A 17866-nucleotide genomic window follows, 5' to 3' on the forward strand; every position below is an offset into this window, starting at 1 on the left:
CAAGTCTTAGGAGGCGCGACAACGAGAAGCACGAAGAAAGAGGGAAGAAGGAGGGTAGAGCGTTGCTCGAAACGTGGAGGCGTTAGTGCTCTCTTTCTTCGTCTCTGCGTGCCCAAAAACTTTTGGGCTTTCAATTTCTTCCGTAAGAAACGTACCATCCAAATTCTCTTCTCTTTCGCTCGTCGCGGGGATGATATTTCGATCCGTTCCCTTTCTATATATATATATTCCGTTGAAAGTATCCTCGAGATATGGAAAAGACGGAGAAACACGGTTGAATACTTTTTTTCTGTATTCGGGAAAAGGGTGCGAGGGGATGCGAAAAGTTCGTTTTGGTTGGTAAAGCAGAGATCGGAAGGGAGCGCGGGGGGAGGGGGAGAGGAGGAAGGATTTTTTTCGAAAAGCGGTGAGGAGAGGAAGATACGACGTGGAAGGCGCATGGAATAGGAGCGGCGCGTGACCTGTGCCGGTTCTCGGAAAGGCGGATGCTCCTTTCGAAAATGTAAATGCAGGCGCCGACCATGTTTGTCCGTGTGCATTTGTATAAGTATTCTCGACGAAAAGAGGAGGACGGGGAGGAGAAAAAGATCTCTGGCCCGTTTCCTTTATTTGTCTCGAGAAGACCAAGTTTAACGAGGAGACGAAACTCTCGTGGTGGAACGTCGAACGGAGAGGAAACGGAGAGGAGGAAGAGGGGAGCGGAACGGAGGGAAGCAGATTCGAAATCGAGGCGAGTTTATAGTAAAACCGAATGGCTCGAATTCACCGCCGCAATTTGCGCCTCCGACGATTTAACCGAGCCGATGAACCGCGTCCCAACCAAATTTTTCTCGCTCCGTGGCTCTCTCGCGCGCGATGCCATTAATTCCCAACCATAAATTCCCCCGTTTCTCTCCTGCGAGAGAGGGAGAGGGAGGAGTGGGGAGGGGTGACGAGGGGAGGGGAGACCGTTGAGAAACTCGGAGACGGCTTTACCTTCCTGTCTAGGATTATCTTAAATATTACGACTACCCTCTTATCCTGCCACGGCACACAACCGGAACGACGCGTGGGAAAATTTAATCGGGTACCCACGAACCGACGACTTTTTTTCTTTCTTTATTTCTTTCTTTCTTTTTCTTTTTTTTTTTTTTTTTTTTCTCTCTTCAAAATGGATCTCCGCCTTCTTTCTCTCGCGATGTCAAACGAGTCGAAACGAATCCACAACAGCATCTTAAGTATTTCCCGCGAAGAAAAATATTTATCACGTCGTATTTATCATGACGTGGTGTTCGAAATTGATCTCGAAGAGAGATGGTTTTCGAATTCGTCGAATTCGGTACCGAAGCTCGGTTTTTTTTTTTTTTTTTTTTCCTTTTTTCCAAGAAGGTAGAAACACGTAGAAACGGTGCTCGATCGAGTGGATATTTTCTCTCTCTCTCTCTCTCTCTCTCTCTCTTCACTTCTTTTTCCCTCTTTTTTTTCCTCTCCCCATCCACTTCAACTTTTCCACGTTACGTGGAAAAAAGATACGGTCGGGCGTCTGGCGTTCTTTTCTCCCCGATGGAACGGCGAGAGATAGAAGGAAGGGGGAAGAAAAGGGAGAAGAGGGGGGGGGATACTCGTGGGGCCCATCGATTCCAGGAAGCTTGGGGTAGGTCCTTTGGGGGAGGGGGGAGGAGGAGAGAAATGCGTGTACAAAGGAGGCGGCGAGTCCTGGGAAAGAGGAAAGGAAAACGTGTGGCGTGGTGGGACATTTTTCCAACGATGCGCGCAACTTTGTGTCCCGCGATAACCGACCGAGGCCCCGAGAGGAGAAGGAATGAATGGGCAGGAGGGAAGAGAAGGACGGCGTGCAAGAAAGTGGTCGAAATGGAACGGGTCTCTCGGAAATTTATGTCAAAGTGTCTCGTTTCTCGGAAACTCATTGTCGATTCCTCATATGTATGCGGACGATTCGTCTGCGGTTCCATGCCGGCCGGTTTTCGAGCATGGCGTAAAACGCTTCCCCGTTACGTGAGAAAAACTCGAATACCAACAATTTATTCACCCACGTGAGAGTAGTGGACGTTGAGATGCAACGATTTCTCACGAAATACACACGAGTTCTCGCGTTATCGCGTTCTATCGCGATCCGCGATACGAATCACGATACACACACGATAGACGAAATATACGGAAATGTACGCACCGCGCGAGGGAATTCCATCGAACAAGAAAAACGGAGAATGCGTCTTTTTTCTTTTCCTTCTTCTCCTTTTCGAAACTCCATTTCGAAACAACGCGATCAACTTTTCTTTACTGGAAATCGATGGAAAATCGAAGTGGAAAGAAAGGAGGAGATTATCGCGGTGACCACCGCCTACACCTACGCGTATAGTTGTCACTGGACCACCTCGTTAACGATATACGCGAAGGTCGGTCATAAAAAAGTGAGAAAGCGGGGAGGGGAGGGAGGGCGCGGAGGGAGCGGGGGCCCTCGTTGGTTCGATCGGCGGAGGGACTCCCACGATGGAGCTCGTCGTCGCTCTCGTCGATTCTCGGAAGGTCCGCCACGAAATTCGAAGGTGGCGCGTTACGACCTCGGGCAAATGGAGATTTCGTGCGTCTTGACCTTCGTCAAGGGAGGAGCCGCGGCAGCTCTACGGCAGCTAGAGGCCGAGGGGAAGAGGATCGAAGCAAGGGCAGAGAGAGAGAGAGAGAGAGAGAGAGAGCGAGAGGAAGGAAGAGGAAGAAGAAGAAGAAGAAGAAGAAGGCATCGGTCGTCGCGGCGCTCCTACGCCGGCCGGCGTCTAACCTTCGGCGAACGCGCAATCTCCTTCGAAGAAAACAGTATCGATTAAGAGGCCCCTCTCCGTCGACTCGTACCAAGGATGGAGGACGAAGAAGAAAGAACTTTCTCGCTTTCACCGCGCGTTAGGCCGCCGCCGAGAGAACTCCTTTGAAATTCCAGCCGTGCCACCGAAATATATTGTATCCTTTTGCCTCGTTCTCGTTCCAATCTCGAAGGGGTCGAACGAAGAACGATCGAAGAAACGACATCGAGCGCGTGCAATTTGGCAGCGAGTGCGCGCCTCGCCTCGTCGAACGAAGCGGCAACGTACGCGAACAAGGGTTACCATTTCGACGGCTAAACGAGCGTTGTTGGTCCGAGGCTTGAGACGAGGAGAGAGAAAGAGAGAGAGAGAGAGAGACGACGAGGCCGATTGGAAGGTGAAGATAAAGGGGTACGAGGCGGCGGCACGACTAAAGAGTAGAAGCCGTAAGAGGTTCTTCGCTGCTTCTTCGACGAAGAGAAGAGGAAGGAGAGAGAGAGAGAGAGAGAGAGAGAGAGAGAGAGAGAGAGAGAGAGAAAGGAGAGGCGCGCACCTCGTGCACACGGAAAAATAAAATGAAAAAGGAAGAAGAAGGGAATATGAAGGGAAGAAGGAGGAGGAGATCTGGATGCAGGCAGAAACGCGAAGGAGAGAGCGAGAGGGATGGAACTAAGCGGTCTGGCCCTGTTGGTATCTCGGTCGGAATCGGCGAGCTTCGGGGCCTTATTGTGTTGTATCGCCTCGGGAGCCCCGAAGGTGAAACACGAGGCTTCGTTCCGTCGAATCTACCCCTAGTTATACACCGTGTTATGATACGCTTCTAACGACCGTGAGATGCCGATCATGAGAGGCGGTTCTCTCTCTCTCTCTCTCTCTCTCCCTCTAAAGCAACGAGATGGCCCCGATCATCCTGTCACGACATCGACGATTTTCATCCGCCTCTTTCTAAGCATCGCATTCCTATCTATCTATATATATATATATATAAAATTTTTCATATCCATCGTCTATCCATTCTTTCTCTCCCTCTCTCTCTCTCTATCGCCAAATTGCGTCGTAGATTCGACCCGAGAGAGTACATCGACAAGGTAAACGAGTTCTCCTTTTTTCTCGACCGTCCGTGATAATCGACGATTCCACGTCGTTCGTAATGAACGTACGAAGAAAGACGGAGAGAGAAAGAGAGAGAGAGAGAGAGGACAGGCGACACCTAGTCTGCCTCGAGTCTAACCTCGATTCGACGCGTATTAACATAATTTCGAGCAGCCGATCATCGATGTTCGATATACGCGCGCGCGCGCAAAAAAAAAAAAAAAAAAAAAAAAAGAAGAAAAAAATAGAGAGACACGGAAATACGGTAATTTGGCGAAAGGAGGATCGCGTTCGTGCAAGTTGTTCGCGTAGGCCGCGGGGTCGGTGGACATTCCACGGAGCCCAGGTAGCATCGAAGGAATGCAGATAGGATGAATGAGGTGGTCCGTGCCACCGCTGTAGCCGACCGATGCATACTCCTCCCCTCTCCTTCGACCTCTTTTCTCCTCCCTCCTCTCCTTCTCGTTCGTCGGGGGGGTCCAGAACGAGGATGCCACGAGATAGAGAAGAAAAGGGAGGGAGAGGGGGTATCGAACGGATCACCGAGTGGAATGGTGAAGAGAAGAGGCGAAAGGAAGAGGGAGGGGAGGGGAGGGCAGAGGGGGCCGAGGCGCATTCCACGTTACCGCGATAATTAACGGCTATATTCCAACCCTATCCCACGAGACGATCCTCGTGACGAGAGAGAGAGAAAGAGAGAGAGAGAGAGAGGAGGGGGGATTTGAATAAAAGGCGCGAGTATACGAGTTTCCTTCCTTTAATCAAGCAGATTCTTCCGCGGTAGCCTCCTGGTTCGAGGCTCGCCGAGAAGAAGAAGAAGAAGAAGAAGAAGAAGAAGAAGAAGAAGAAGAAAAAGAAGAAGAAGAATGCACCGGGACGAGTTTTTTCGCCCCCCTTTTCCACGGGTATGGCTCGAAACGCGCGTGGCACACTACGCGTCCAAATTCCACGGATCTGGTTAACCCGTTCCTCTCCTTCCTCGTCCCTTTTGCTTTTATCGTTCTGTTTCAACGGGCGCCGACGACAACGTAGCTCGTCGATGTTGAAAATGTTGAAAAGCGCGAGAGATCGAACGGCGTAAAGCGAGATACGACGAAACGAAAAATCGTGTAGATGGGATAGGGGGAGCGACGAGGAGAAGAGAAGGTATCGGTGACACTGGGTCACCGACTGATAATCACACGGTCGTTAACTCGCGGTAAAAGAGGGAGAAATAATACGGAGGAAATTGTGGTATCGGGCGTGGTACGTGCGAGCGGATTCGGTCGTAGGCCCGCGTTACGGGTGTTGAAAGAAAAAAAGAAAGAAAAAAAGGGAAAAGGCGGGGGGGGGGGGGGAAGGAACGATGGAACGCCGCGTTACGTAACACGGCGATCGATCGGTCCGTGATGTAACGACGCGTCGCGGGAAGGCAGAGTTCGCTCGGTATCGTCAGGGTGAATAATCTGTGACACGTGTGTCGACCGTGGTTTCGTGTCACCGCGCACGTTTTTCCGTGTCCACGCCTATGCGTGTAATATCGACACGCCGAGCCTTTCCGATAACCGATGACATATAAGCCGAGCTGTACATACGTGCACAGAGATTCGTTATTTCGAGTTCTCTCCTCTCTTTCTACCCTTCGCTCGTTCCTTCCATCTACGCAAGCTTCTTTTCCTCCGGCGATAAGCGCGCGAGAAAGAGAGAGAGGGAACGAGAGGAGAAGCGACGCGCATTCTGCTTTCTCGCTCGACGCTCGTTTCGAAATATATACTCGGCTTTCATTCATGAGCACGCCACGACGGAAACGAGCCATTCTTCGTCTCTCCCCCCTCCCTCTCGTTGAAACCGACACGACGATTCTCGCCTCTTCTCGATTCAAGCCGAGTGATCAATGGTCGTTATCGCGCCAGATAATTTTCCAGGCCCGATAAAGAGACGCGCCAACGTTTTTCACGATCGAGAGAAGCTAGAAGCGAGTCGCACGCGTTCCCCTCGTGTTACGTTGATTACGCCGTTCGTTCTTTTCGCCTCTTTGCGCCTCTCCCCCCTCTTCGCCTCTCTTCACGTAACGCGGACGGATTATCGTGGCGGCGATATTATTCCGATCGATCATTTCCGAATCCGTCGTCGTCGTCGTCGTCGTCGTCCGTTTCTCGAATCGATCGCTTCCACGTCTATGAATTCCAGACACGACCTAGAAAACGGCTGGACGCCGCAGGCCCCCTCGTGGAAAATTTTTCATTAACAGCCTTTCTCTCCTCTACCTGGCGCCTGCGCCTAATCCGAATACCTTTGCCTCTTCCCCCACCCTTCCCCACCTCCTTCTACCTACCCATTTGTCTCGCCACCTCCCCCCTCCTCTCTCTTTCACCGTTCCACACCGTCGTCCTTTTCTCTTTCTCGTTCTTCTCGTTCCTACGTCTATGAATGGGATTCTTTCGAGCCCCGTTTCACCGCTCGCGCGCGCACGCGCACACACACGGATCGCACGCATCGCGACAAGCGCGTATCGCGCGCGTGCGCTCTCTCGTCGCTTCACGACCGAGTAACGCCGTCTTCCGTTGCCCCTATGCTCCACGTAAGTACGTGTACACCGATGACGACCGACCGAGCGAGAGCATTCCAACCTACTACTCCCGTGACGAAATTCGACACGAATCGTTGTCGTCGTCGTTGCCTCCCCTCCCCTCCTCCCCCCATAGTTCCGTTTCTCGGCCTCCGTGTGCGTCGCGTACCGAGAGCAAACTTAGCGTCGTCGCCGGGTCGGGGGGAGGGGCGAGAAGAAGAACTCGTTTTCGAAGTTTCGGCGGTTGTGACTCGAGAAACTCTCGACTCGTCGTCCCATTTAAGACGCACCGCGATATCTACGTGGACATAGACGAGGGAACCGGAATTTCGAAACGTTCCTTTCCTCGAGACGGGATTTCTTTTTCCCCCCACTCTTCTTCGCTTCTTTCCTTCTATACTCCAATTCCAGATTTTAGCGGTTTTTTTAGCGGTTCGCGCGACTCGACCATTCGGATATCGCAATTGGCCGAGGATTTTCCCGAGGGGTTTCGTTGTCCCTTGTCTTGAATAGAGCGACGTGGTTAACGGTGGTTGGGGAACGCCGATGCGTGTCGAGCAGAGAGAGAGAGAAAGAGAGAAACGTTGCAGCGATAAGCTCCGCGTATCGATGAGGAACGGAAGAAAACGGAAGAAAACGGAAAATTTCGGATGTTTTGAAGGGGAAGAGGGGGGAACTCCATTCCTGAAGAAGAGCGGAAATTTATGGATGCTTAGAGGACGATGGTGGGTGGGGTTCGCGTAGAGGATAACGCGTAAATACCTCGAAATTACGTTGTTCCACCCACGCGACACGCTCGTTCGCCCGTAAAACGTGTGGTTTTCTTTCGTAGCTCGTTACGCGGAAAGAACAGTTTCGACGGCATGCTTCTATTTCCGTGACATTACGATTACCTCTATCCAACCAGAGAATTTCACCTTTCTAACCTCCTTCCTTCCTTCCTTCCTTCCTTCTTTCTTTCCTCTTCTTCTTTCGTTACGTTTTCGATCGGGGCGGGAAATTCGGGAGATGCTTGAATTCGTGGAAGAAGAAGGGGCGAGAAAAGAGGAGCGGAATGAGCGGTGGAAGGAGGGGAGGGAAGATAGGATTGGCGGGTGTTGGCACGGAGGGCGAAGGGGAAGAGAGGAGGGTTCTATAGGAATTATAGGATGGGGGAAGGGAAGCAATTATTGGGATGATGGATGGCCCCGGGGCGCCGCTGTAGCGCTTCTCTAACCAAAGATCTTTCCGTCCCTCCTTTGCGTCTTTTTTCCTCTCTCTCTCTCTCTCTCTTCTCTTATCGTCACTTATCGTCTCCGTTTCTCTCGTCGCGCGATCTCGAGATCCAACCGATGGGACCAAGCACCTCCTTCTTGAAGATCCGAAAGATCGATTTCGACTCGTTACCAAACTCGTACGTTTAGAAAAACGATCGGTGATTCCATCGAATTATCGATGTACATAGGTATAGAAGAAGGTCGCATGATCGACCTTCCATCGTTGATTTCGTGGTCGCTGCCAATGGGCCGAGTCTGGCCCGGTTAATTCGATTTACCGAGGGAAGAGGGGGAGCGACGAAACGAAATTGCGCGGTAAAGGGCGTCTCGATGTAAGAACGTCGGCAAGGTCGAGCAGCCGCGATCTTGCAACGCAACCCCAAAGCGTACGCCCCCTCCTCTCACGCATGCGTAGCGCGACCACGGCCCTTAAATGGTGGTCGCCATCGAGGGATGGAACGAAGCCTTGCCCTCCGAATCCCGCGTTATCTCGACCAACTTCTTCTGCTATACCATTCGATTCGACGCGTTCGTTCGGTTCTACTCTTTCTAAAAAGCTGTAAAAAGTATCCTTCTCGAGGATTCGTCAACAGGTGGTCTCGTTAATTCTCGTCCGATATCGTTGGAATATCGTCGAAGAAATTTCAAAAGTTTTCCTCTCCGGTTTCTGCTTTACGCTCTTCGTCCGAATATGACTCGAGAAGGAAAGATACGTTTCCCGTTCGATCGGGACGTAACGATACGAACGGACGGACGGCCGGTTTGCGGACCCGGCGTGCGCGCCACTGTCGAAGGTGAGAAAGTGAAGGAATCCGAAAAGGAGAGGGAAAAAGAAAAAAGAAGAAAGAAAGAAGGAAAAAAGGAACGCCGAAGGTGGAGAAAGAGGCGTAGACTGGCAAATGCCCGCGAACGTATGAAAACAAATTACGAGGCGGCGTCTGTTTGTTGTGCTCCGAGAACGCGTCGAAAACAGAGAGAGAGAGCGTAGTCGGTCCGGTGAGACAAGGAGAGCGAGGCGCATTTCTCCTCCGGCCCCGCTTCGCTTCTCGCCGGTCCTCGTCCGCACCGGTGCATACGTAAGAGTAGGTAGAAAGACCGTAGACGGATTCTCGAACGCGCATTCCATTCCCCCACTTGGATTTCTTCTTCTTCTTCTTCTTCTGCATCTCCTAACCTCGCGGGATCCGTAAACTCGATCGTACTTTGGTTGCATCCCGAAATCGTTCGCTCTTCCAAATTTCTTTTTTTTTTTTTTTTTCGATCGAACGATGGCAAAAATCATTCCTCTTTTTCGTATCCGTGAAGGGATATCGGGAGGGAAGGGAATTTTTTTAGATTCGAGCATCTCATCGAAAAGTGGATACAGAGAATCGAAACGATCTTAAGCGACGACGACGATCGTGATGGATCGTCGAAGAAGGGACGGGGGCCGAGTTGGGGGGCGAGAGAGCACTGGTACAGGTAGAGGAATGGTGTCGAGACGATATGATAAAGCGGTGGCGCTAACCTCTCGAGCAAACACGCCGCTATCGGTTCTACCAGGGTTCGTGTCGTCCGACGTTACTTTCCACGCTTGTCGTTATTCTCCGCCACGCGGTCGATTCACCGATAAACGAATTACGCGTTCACGAAATAAGAAAAGAGAAAGGTATTTACATCTCCGTAGATAGGCAATCGGTTGTTAACGCAGCGATAAGAATAATTATTTTTCGGAGGGAATTTGTCGACGAGGAGAAAAAAGAAGAAGAAGAAAAAAAAAAAGAATACTCGAAACCGTGCATTTTTCTATTTCTATTTCTACGGAATTCTATCCACGTTGGGAGGCAAAGACACGCGTTCGAGTCGTTAATAGATGGAAGGAATACGCTACTACGTTAATAAAACTACGTTAACCTTTGACGAAAGGCTTCGAATCGGATTCGGCACATGCGCAACAGATTCGAAATTGTGCGTCGATGGTGACCATGAGCCGCGATTAAGCGTCCATCCAATCAATGATGAGTATTTCGAGCGTATATTTCGAACGAACGTGCCTTCGTCCTCGAAATACGCGCAATAGAAAATTGGAAATTAATCCATTTCGAACTTAATTCGGACGCGTTTAACGAGGGAGGCGCGTTTTAAATACGAAATTGTGGACGGAATCGATGGTTAAGTTTTCGAAAATAGCTGGTCGGGGAAAACGAGGTAGCAGGGAGGGTATCGTTAGACCGACCAAGAATAGACAAAGGAGGACGTAACGGATAGAAATAGGAGGAATACCAAGCCCGATTATCGACGGTTCGCGTAGCAGCAACTATGGCGATTGATCCGAACGTCGATGCGACGAGCCCTCCTTTCAACGAGTTTCGATAAATATTGGAACGGATCGCCGATTCCCATAGCGAGCGAGAAACGCGAGACGGTGGAAGCACGGTTCGATCGAGTGGAGTCGATCGTGCGAGACGTGGTTGCTTCTCTCGAATCCGATTCACGAGTCGAGTATAAGAAGAGATATCCGCGTGGAGATAGATAGATGGTTACGGACGACGATGATCGGGGAGGAAATCGGCTGTGTCGCGAATGGGAATTGATCCCCCCGTGGGGAATAGGAGGGGCAGCGGAGGACAGAGAGAGAGGAGGGGGGGAGGAAAGCGCGGAAAAATAAAGGGAAACACGTACGCGTTACGTGTGTCAAGTATAGATACACGCACGTAGGAGAGAGATATATAGGTGGTGGTGGTAGTGGATGACCGTGGACGCGGTGCCACGGTCGAAGCGTAACGAAACGAGAGCAAACGAGGGAGGGAGAAGAGGAGCGGCAGCGAAAGGAGAAGGGTAAAAGGCAGGGCCTTTGATGTTTTCACGTACATACAAAGTCGATACGTTCTCGAGGTGGCCCCCTCGAGTGGGAGGCCACAATGGGCCACGTGAAATCCTACAAGGTGCTATGTTCACATCGTTCTCCATACTCGATTATCATATTGGGTCTGGGACCAGTTCCGTCTGCCAACTCCTCCTATCCATTTCGTTCATCCACTCTCTCTCTCGCTTCTCCGTTCAATTTTCTACGCTGCGTTCCTTCACCGTCTAGAACATCCCTTCTTCCTGTGTGTCCTCCTCCTCTCGTTCCCGCTCTCTCCTTCCCGAATCGCTCCTTTTCCTCCGTTCCTTCTCCGCGTCTTCTCCCTCCCTCCCTTCCTCCCCCCCCCCCACTTTCGAAACCTCATACGCGCCATGTATTTATCCTCTCTCGCTCCGTTCGCCGCCTCTTTCGTAGGCTGCCTTCTGGCATAATGCATCTTAAACGGCGGCGCCTCAAAGATCGACGCCTCTGCGTACCTTGTTCGGAATTCCTCGATATAAATTAGACCCTTGAATGGGGGGATCCTCTAAGACCGAGGACCGGATGAGGCTATACGACGGATTCGAACGGACGAACGAACGACCGCGTTGCGATCGAAATATTTACCGCTTATCCGCGTGTCGTTACCGATAACTCTTCCTCGATGATCTTTTTTTTCCTCCTCCTCCTCCCTCNCTTTTTCCTCCTCCTCCTCCTCCCTCTCTCCGTGGAATTTCGATCGAGTCACGTCATCGATTTTTTCCTCGATCCGTTCGATCCAAAGATCGCGCGGTCGATCGAGCGAGCGCCGATTAACCGGTCGTTGCGCCCTAGCGAATTCTCGGGTACATTTCCACGACCGACCGATCGGTCGTCGTTTCCTGGAAGAAAACCTGGCGCCGCCTACGCACGCGGCCCGCCGTCGATCGATTCATCCTGTACGAACGCCGCGATACACACGCACACACACATATCTGTACGTACGTACACGATTTCTCGTTTACTTGTCTCGTTGCTCCTCCACCTCCTCCTCCTCCTCCTCCTCCTCCTCCTCGACCCACCGTCATTGACGGTGCGCCGCGTACACTCGGGCAAGTGTAGGAACGGCGCCCGCACGCGAACAACCCGAGTAACGTTTTCCTGTCACGAGACCCAGAGAGAGAGAGAGAGAGAGAGAGAGAGAGAGAGAATAACGACGCTCGTAGAGAAGCCCACACGAGTCTGGCCGGATACTCGTACTTCCGGTCCCTTACACATGGCGAAGCGTACATGGCCTGGCCTTCTCTCTCTCTCGCTCTATCGCATCCTCCTCGATCCTTCTTCTCCTCTTTCTTCTTCTTCTCCTTTCTTCTTTCTACGCGACACCGACGCGTCTAGAAACGCGTACGATGCAACGATACGGCACCAACGTCGCCCCCTCCGTCCTTTTCCCCTCGCGCTCTCGTTATACGAAGCGAGATCGTTACGCGCGACTTATCCCTACGCACACGTGTATCGTGCTTGCGTACCTTCCTCTGTGCCCGTCACGTCACCGATACAGGCCTACGCGTATCGCACGCACGCGCCCAGTCATTCACACCGACCACATCTCTCCATCCGTTTATTTCGATTTATCGTTATTACGAGGCGAGAATACGCGTCGTCGTTCGAGCGAGATGTCGTTCGAAAAGTCGTTCCCGTCGCGAGAAGGGAAAAAGGGGAAAGGGAAAGGCGTATAGGAGGAAAATGAAAGAAAGAGAGAGACAGAGAGAGAGAGAGAGAAGAGGAGTCTAGGAGGAGTCGGAGACGAATTAAGGGCGGTGGACGAAGGGAAGGGGGGGGGGAGAGGAGAGAAGAAGGTTTCCGTTCGTCGTCGGACGCATTTCGATGAGACAGATTTAGACGGGAGGAAAAAGTGGGTGTAGGGGATTACGTGGCCTGTTTACAAAGAGCCGTGGCGAAGTAGGAACGGCTCGCGTCACGCGGAAAAGAGGGGCTGGGCGAGCGGAGAGAGTATAGAGAGAGAGGAGAAGGAAAGAGAAGGAGCGCGAGGCTCCGGTGGAAAGAGGATGGAAGGAGAGCAGAAGGGGGACGCGAGGGGCAGCAGAGAGCAAACGGCCACCAATTTGAGAATCGGCGACGACCCTGGCCACCGACGGCTTCCGGTGGTTCCGTTGACCCCGTACCGAGTCGCTCGCTACCAACGCTCGAACAAACGAACGACTATTCACGCGCACCCAACCTTCTCCGTCTCTCTCTCTCTCTCTCTCTCTCGAACGCTTTTCCCTTTTCCGAAACGACGAGAGAAACGAAGCGTCTTCTTCTTCTCCTCCTCCTCCTCCGTTCGCTGTTCCCCTTATTCCATGTATTTCGCGGCTGGAAGCGAAAGAAGGAAAAAAGAAGAAGAAAAAAAGCATTACTACGCGAGGCGAAAACGAAAAGCGAGTGAGAATGGAGGGAGAGAAGGATTGAATGAAATGGTGGATGCAACGGAGGCGGCTCTGTTAGTTAGCAGCGGATGTAAAAAGTGTGTACAGGATACGAGTGGCCGCGAGGGGGATGCGTATTAGTCGCAGGAAGGGTGGCAAGCGAAGAGGAAGAAAAGAGGAAGGAGTGGCAACGAAGAAGGCGACGAGCTGCGCACGCGCACGCTACGTGTCCGCCACTTTATGAATGCACGGCCGCAAACGCCACCACACCACCGTCCCACGTACGTACGTACGTACGTACGTACGTACGCGCGGCCCACCGTACATTCATACGGGCCGTGAACGCGTAGTCGTCGCGTAGTAAGCGCTCGACCACACTCGCGGCCAACGTCTCTCGCCTTCGCGCGCCTCTCCGTCCTCCCAGCCCCGAGGGAGACTTACTCGTCGTTGTGACGCGCGAATCGTTAAAACGACGCCGGCCGACCATGCCGCTTCGACGTTTATCGACGTTTCGCGCTGAGAACGGTCTCCCCTCTCTCTCTCTCTCTCTCACGAGCATAATCTCCTACTTCCGTTCCAATTATTAATCCCGAGAAAGTATCGCGATAATTTCCGAAACTCTGGCCGAACGTCCAAGATTTCGCAAATCGTCGATCGTATCCCCACGCCCACCGAATATCGACGTAACCGCGCGCGTTTACAGAGCCTCTACCTCCCTTCGCCTATGCGCCTATGTACATTGACTTCCCATCTTCATTTTACGCAGTTTCGTTCGATTGGATCGCGCGACGATCGTCCGTGTAATCTTAACCGTTGGATCTTTCTCCACCCGATTCGCTACGAACGATAATCGCGCTCGATTCATCGACGCTCCTCTCCTCCAACGCTAACGCAGTCAATGTCCATTCATCGAATCCCCGCCCGCGTCCGAACACCGTGCGTGGCGATGTTACGGCGAAGGATATGTACAACGGATGGGGAAAACGAGGAAGATGGGAGGAAGGACGTTTCGCATAAATATGCGTAGAAGCTGGAATGTCGGAAGAGGAGCGGCGAGAGAGGAGGAATTTCCTGTTGCGAACGAGCGTTGGGATGCATCTGCCGCTGCGCTCTTCGCTTCTCAAGTCTGAGCCACGCGCGCCACCACCAATTAAGGCGCCACGAGTCGTCGTCGTGATTGGCCCCCGCCGCCGTTTCTAACCATCGCATCCCTTTCTTTCTCCCTCTTTCGACTATCTCCTCCCTAACACCCCGATCGTGACCCCGCATATCTGTCCCACATCACTTCCATTTTACCGTATCGGATAAACTATTCGAGAGGTGTTATCCCCGTGCACGAGTGCCAATCAATATAAAATAAAGCGGGCAATTATATTATCACGATAGATGAAATAATAATAATAATAATAATAATAATAATAATAATAAAATGTGACAAATACATTTTCGTCCACAGTCGAATTATGCTCACATACGTATTTATCTTTCGATACGTATTCGCGATGATTCCATTCCTCGAATCTTTTTGCGAACAAAATTGGAATTTCGAACGAGTCGATGTGTGTAACGTTTCGAATTACGTACGTGGCAATCTTCTCTCGGGCAAGGTATACTCGATGTCCTCGAATTCAATTTGGATCTCTTCGCGCCTACGAAGTTAAGTGCTTTGTCCTTTTCCGTAAATAAAGACGTCCGCGCATCATCGAAATCGAGCCAAAAACAGACGCGTCGTTCTCGCAATTTCTCGCGACGCAGAGACGGAGGCGACGCTGTCACCTGTATATAGCGGCGAGCGAGCCAAGCGACAAACGAAAAATAGGTATCGCGTAGCGTTCGTTACGAAATTCGAGATAGCGGGCATTTCTTTCCTTTTGATCGCGAATAAGTATCGTTACCTTAAGTGCCTCGATGCCGTCAGGTGGAACCATTCTGGTATCCTCGAAAGGAAAAAGAGAAGAAAAAGGATTCTGTCGTCGCGCGGATAAATCTTTTCTTCTCTCCTTCGTTTTTTGACCGAAACTAGAAGAGACGAAAATTCTCTCTCTCTCTCTCTCTCTCTTTATTCCTATCTTATAATAATCCTTGGATTATCGATAATTTCGAAGAGGATCGAAACTCGAAAAAATGTTCGTTTTATTACAAACGAAATTCGTATTTCTGATACAACGATAGATAAGTTGTATGAGATATGTCTGTGATATAGTTTTCGAGAAATTGAATTCAAGTAGATATCGTATTCTCGATCTCGTCAATTTCTCGTCTAAAATCGATTAAAAATAGAACGATGGAAGGAGGTATATCCAGGTGATGATGGAACGGTGTTGCGGAGTGACGCAGGCGTTCGTTGGCGCGCATTCCATCACGTTTCCGTGTCTCTTTATAGGTTAGGTGCGCCTCCGCGATCTCCTCGCATTGGCGTCGCAACTCGACGAACGCGAGCCAGTGGCAGGATTGCGTGGTCGGCTTTACGACGCAACCATCGTTGACCAAGATGCATATTACGCGGTTTAAAAGGGGATATAAACGATTATTAAAGCGTGGATCGTTCGATCGTCGCCAATATCCTTTGGATACGACTCGATCCATTCGATCGTGACGACAAATTTGTGACTTTTCCGCCTCGGTTGGGGCCCGAGTTTATCCGAAACGAACGTGGCGAGAAAGATAAGTGGCGAAGCGATCGCGATCGATTAGAAAATAATCGAGGGGAAGCCTCGAATCGACGGAGAAGACGACGTATATACGCCCACACGACGAGACCTCGTAGAAAAAAATTAATCGTCGCGATTAAGGATCGAAAATCGTTCTTTTTCGATCGTTATTTTACGCTAATACGCCTGACGTTCTATTGCTTCCGCTATGAAACAATACGAACGAAGAATTTATTTGTAATCATTATTATTGCCATAAATCGATCGATTCGAACCGGATTGGGTTCGAATTATGGTGCGTTCAAACGATAGAATTGTTGATTGCGCGAAACGATTTTGTCCCGTATGTATCTCGTTGTACGAAATACGACGAAATACCGGTGTATCTCCGGGTTACATCGTCGCTACACCACTGACCTTAATAACTTTCCTCGTACGTTCCTTGCGTACTTCGATGATGACGATAGACAACCGTCTAGCAGATGAATCGAGCCCATCAAATGTACATATATATATATATTCGGTTTTTCTTCTTTTTCTTCTTTCTCTTCTTCTTTCTCCTCTTCCATTCTTCGTATATAATACTTCTCTCTATCTCTTGTGTCTCATTCCTCTTCACATACTCGACATCTATCTCCGGGATCTCTGTCCCTCCCCCCCCCCCTCCCCCTTCCCCCCGTGTCTCTGTGTGTACAAGTACACCTTACGGTCGTTCACACGAGCGCGACCGATGGAATGCACATCGGTATACACACACGCGTGCCCGCCTCCGTGCCGAGGAACCGTTAATGAATCTTGCAGTTCTTAGACCGCCCGTGTGCGTCTCACCGTGAGAGAGAACCAACAGAGAAAAACAGTATCAGACGTGTACGAGAATCATATTTCTTTTTTTTTTTTTTTTTTTTTTTGTTTCCCCCTCGATTCGGAATTCGGGTGAAAGAAATTCGACGCTTGGAACGTTTTCCTCGTCCAGCAATATCTACCTCTCGTTCTCTCGTTCGGTATCGTCTTCTCTGAAAACGTTCTTTGGAAAATTTATATTTCAAAAAACGAGAGAGATTTATTTTTGTACATGTATCGGGGAATATTGTGGCCGGTTGTAACGAGAGTCGAAACGTCGTCGTAATCGTAGATCGTACGAATCGACTTTCTCATTTCGCTGGTGCCGCACGCTATACGTGGCGTATCTACCACCCACGACGTTGCCCCCGTTCCGTGAAAGAAAGGAAATGTTGATCCCCGATGGGCCTTCGACCGGTCGCCACTTGTCGCTTTTACTCGGTAAGAAAAACTAGACGAAAGTCGAGGTCGCGTTTCGGCGAAACATCTCCGAATCCCTGTGATCCTTACTTTCCCACACTTTTCTCCATTTTCTGTGTAATCTTGTTTCTCTTTTTTTCCCCTTCTTTCTTTTTTTCCCTTTTTTTTTTTTTTTTTTTTCCTTTTGTAAACAGTCGATAACCGGTTTTTCTCTCATTTTCGCCGACATCGAAATATTTACGGATCTCGTTTCTCTTCGTCGTTCCATCGAGTTTCTATGAAAAACACATGACATCGGTATGTATTCGTCACTCGAGTAAACACTTGTATCTAATCAATGGCCAATCGGTCTGTCGACCAACTTGCGACAGAACGCGCGCACCCATTCGTTTATCGCTCTACGCATGAATATATCGAACGCATATTTCATAGAAAACGATGAAATAGAAGAAGAGATGGAAAGAACAAAACGAAAAATTTAGGGGAAATTAAGAAGATCGATTTCGAAAATGATGGAACGAAATTCCATCCGTGTTACTCGCGTGTCGTAAGACACGTAGCTAAAAGAGTAATAGTAATAGTAGTAGTAGTAGTAGTAGTAGTAGTAGTAGTAGTAGTAGTACTGTAGTAGTAGTAATAGTAGTAGTAGTAGTAGTAGTAGTAATAGTAGTAGTAGTAGTAGTAGTAATAGTAGTAGTAGTAGTAGTACTCCATCCAAAGCAAGCACCAAGTTGGTGGTGGCAGGCGAGAGAGAACCACCACGGTCGGTACAGGTCTGTTTGGCGGCGAGCGGTGGCGGTCCACTTCTGAGAACTAACGGGTCTGTTTCGTCCCCTCCCTTCATATTTCTTCTCTCCTTTTTCCTCTCTCCGTTCTTGGTCACATGCGGCCCTTTACCACCCGCGGCAACGCATCGCGTATACGTAGAGAGTAGTTATATAGGGAATCAACCTCGTGTGGGTGCGTGCAATGCGCCTGCGTGAGTGCGTGTTGGCGAGTGTGATCGCGCATCGCGGCTTGTTGCCGCCGCGT

The 17866-nt window shown here is 50.3% G+C and overlaps 1 protein-coding gene across 10 annotated transcripts in view; it reads left to right on the plus strand.

Moving 5' to 3' along the window:
• Window positions 1-17866, plus strand: part of LOC122716477 (serine/threonine-protein phosphatase 4 regulatory subunit 1-like) — a 108492-nt gene that overhangs the window by 54702 nt on the left and 35924 nt on the right. The gene's annotated exons all lie outside the window — the stretch shown is intronic.

The sequence above is a fragment of the Apis laboriosa genome, unplaced genomic scaffold, assembly GCF_014066325.1.
Source record: "Apis laboriosa isolate Shangri-la unplaced genomic scaffold, ASM1406632v1 scaffold46_cov150, whole genome shotgun sequence".
Lineage (NCBI taxonomy): Eukaryota > Metazoa > Arthropoda > Insecta > Hymenoptera > Apidae > Apis > Apis laboriosa.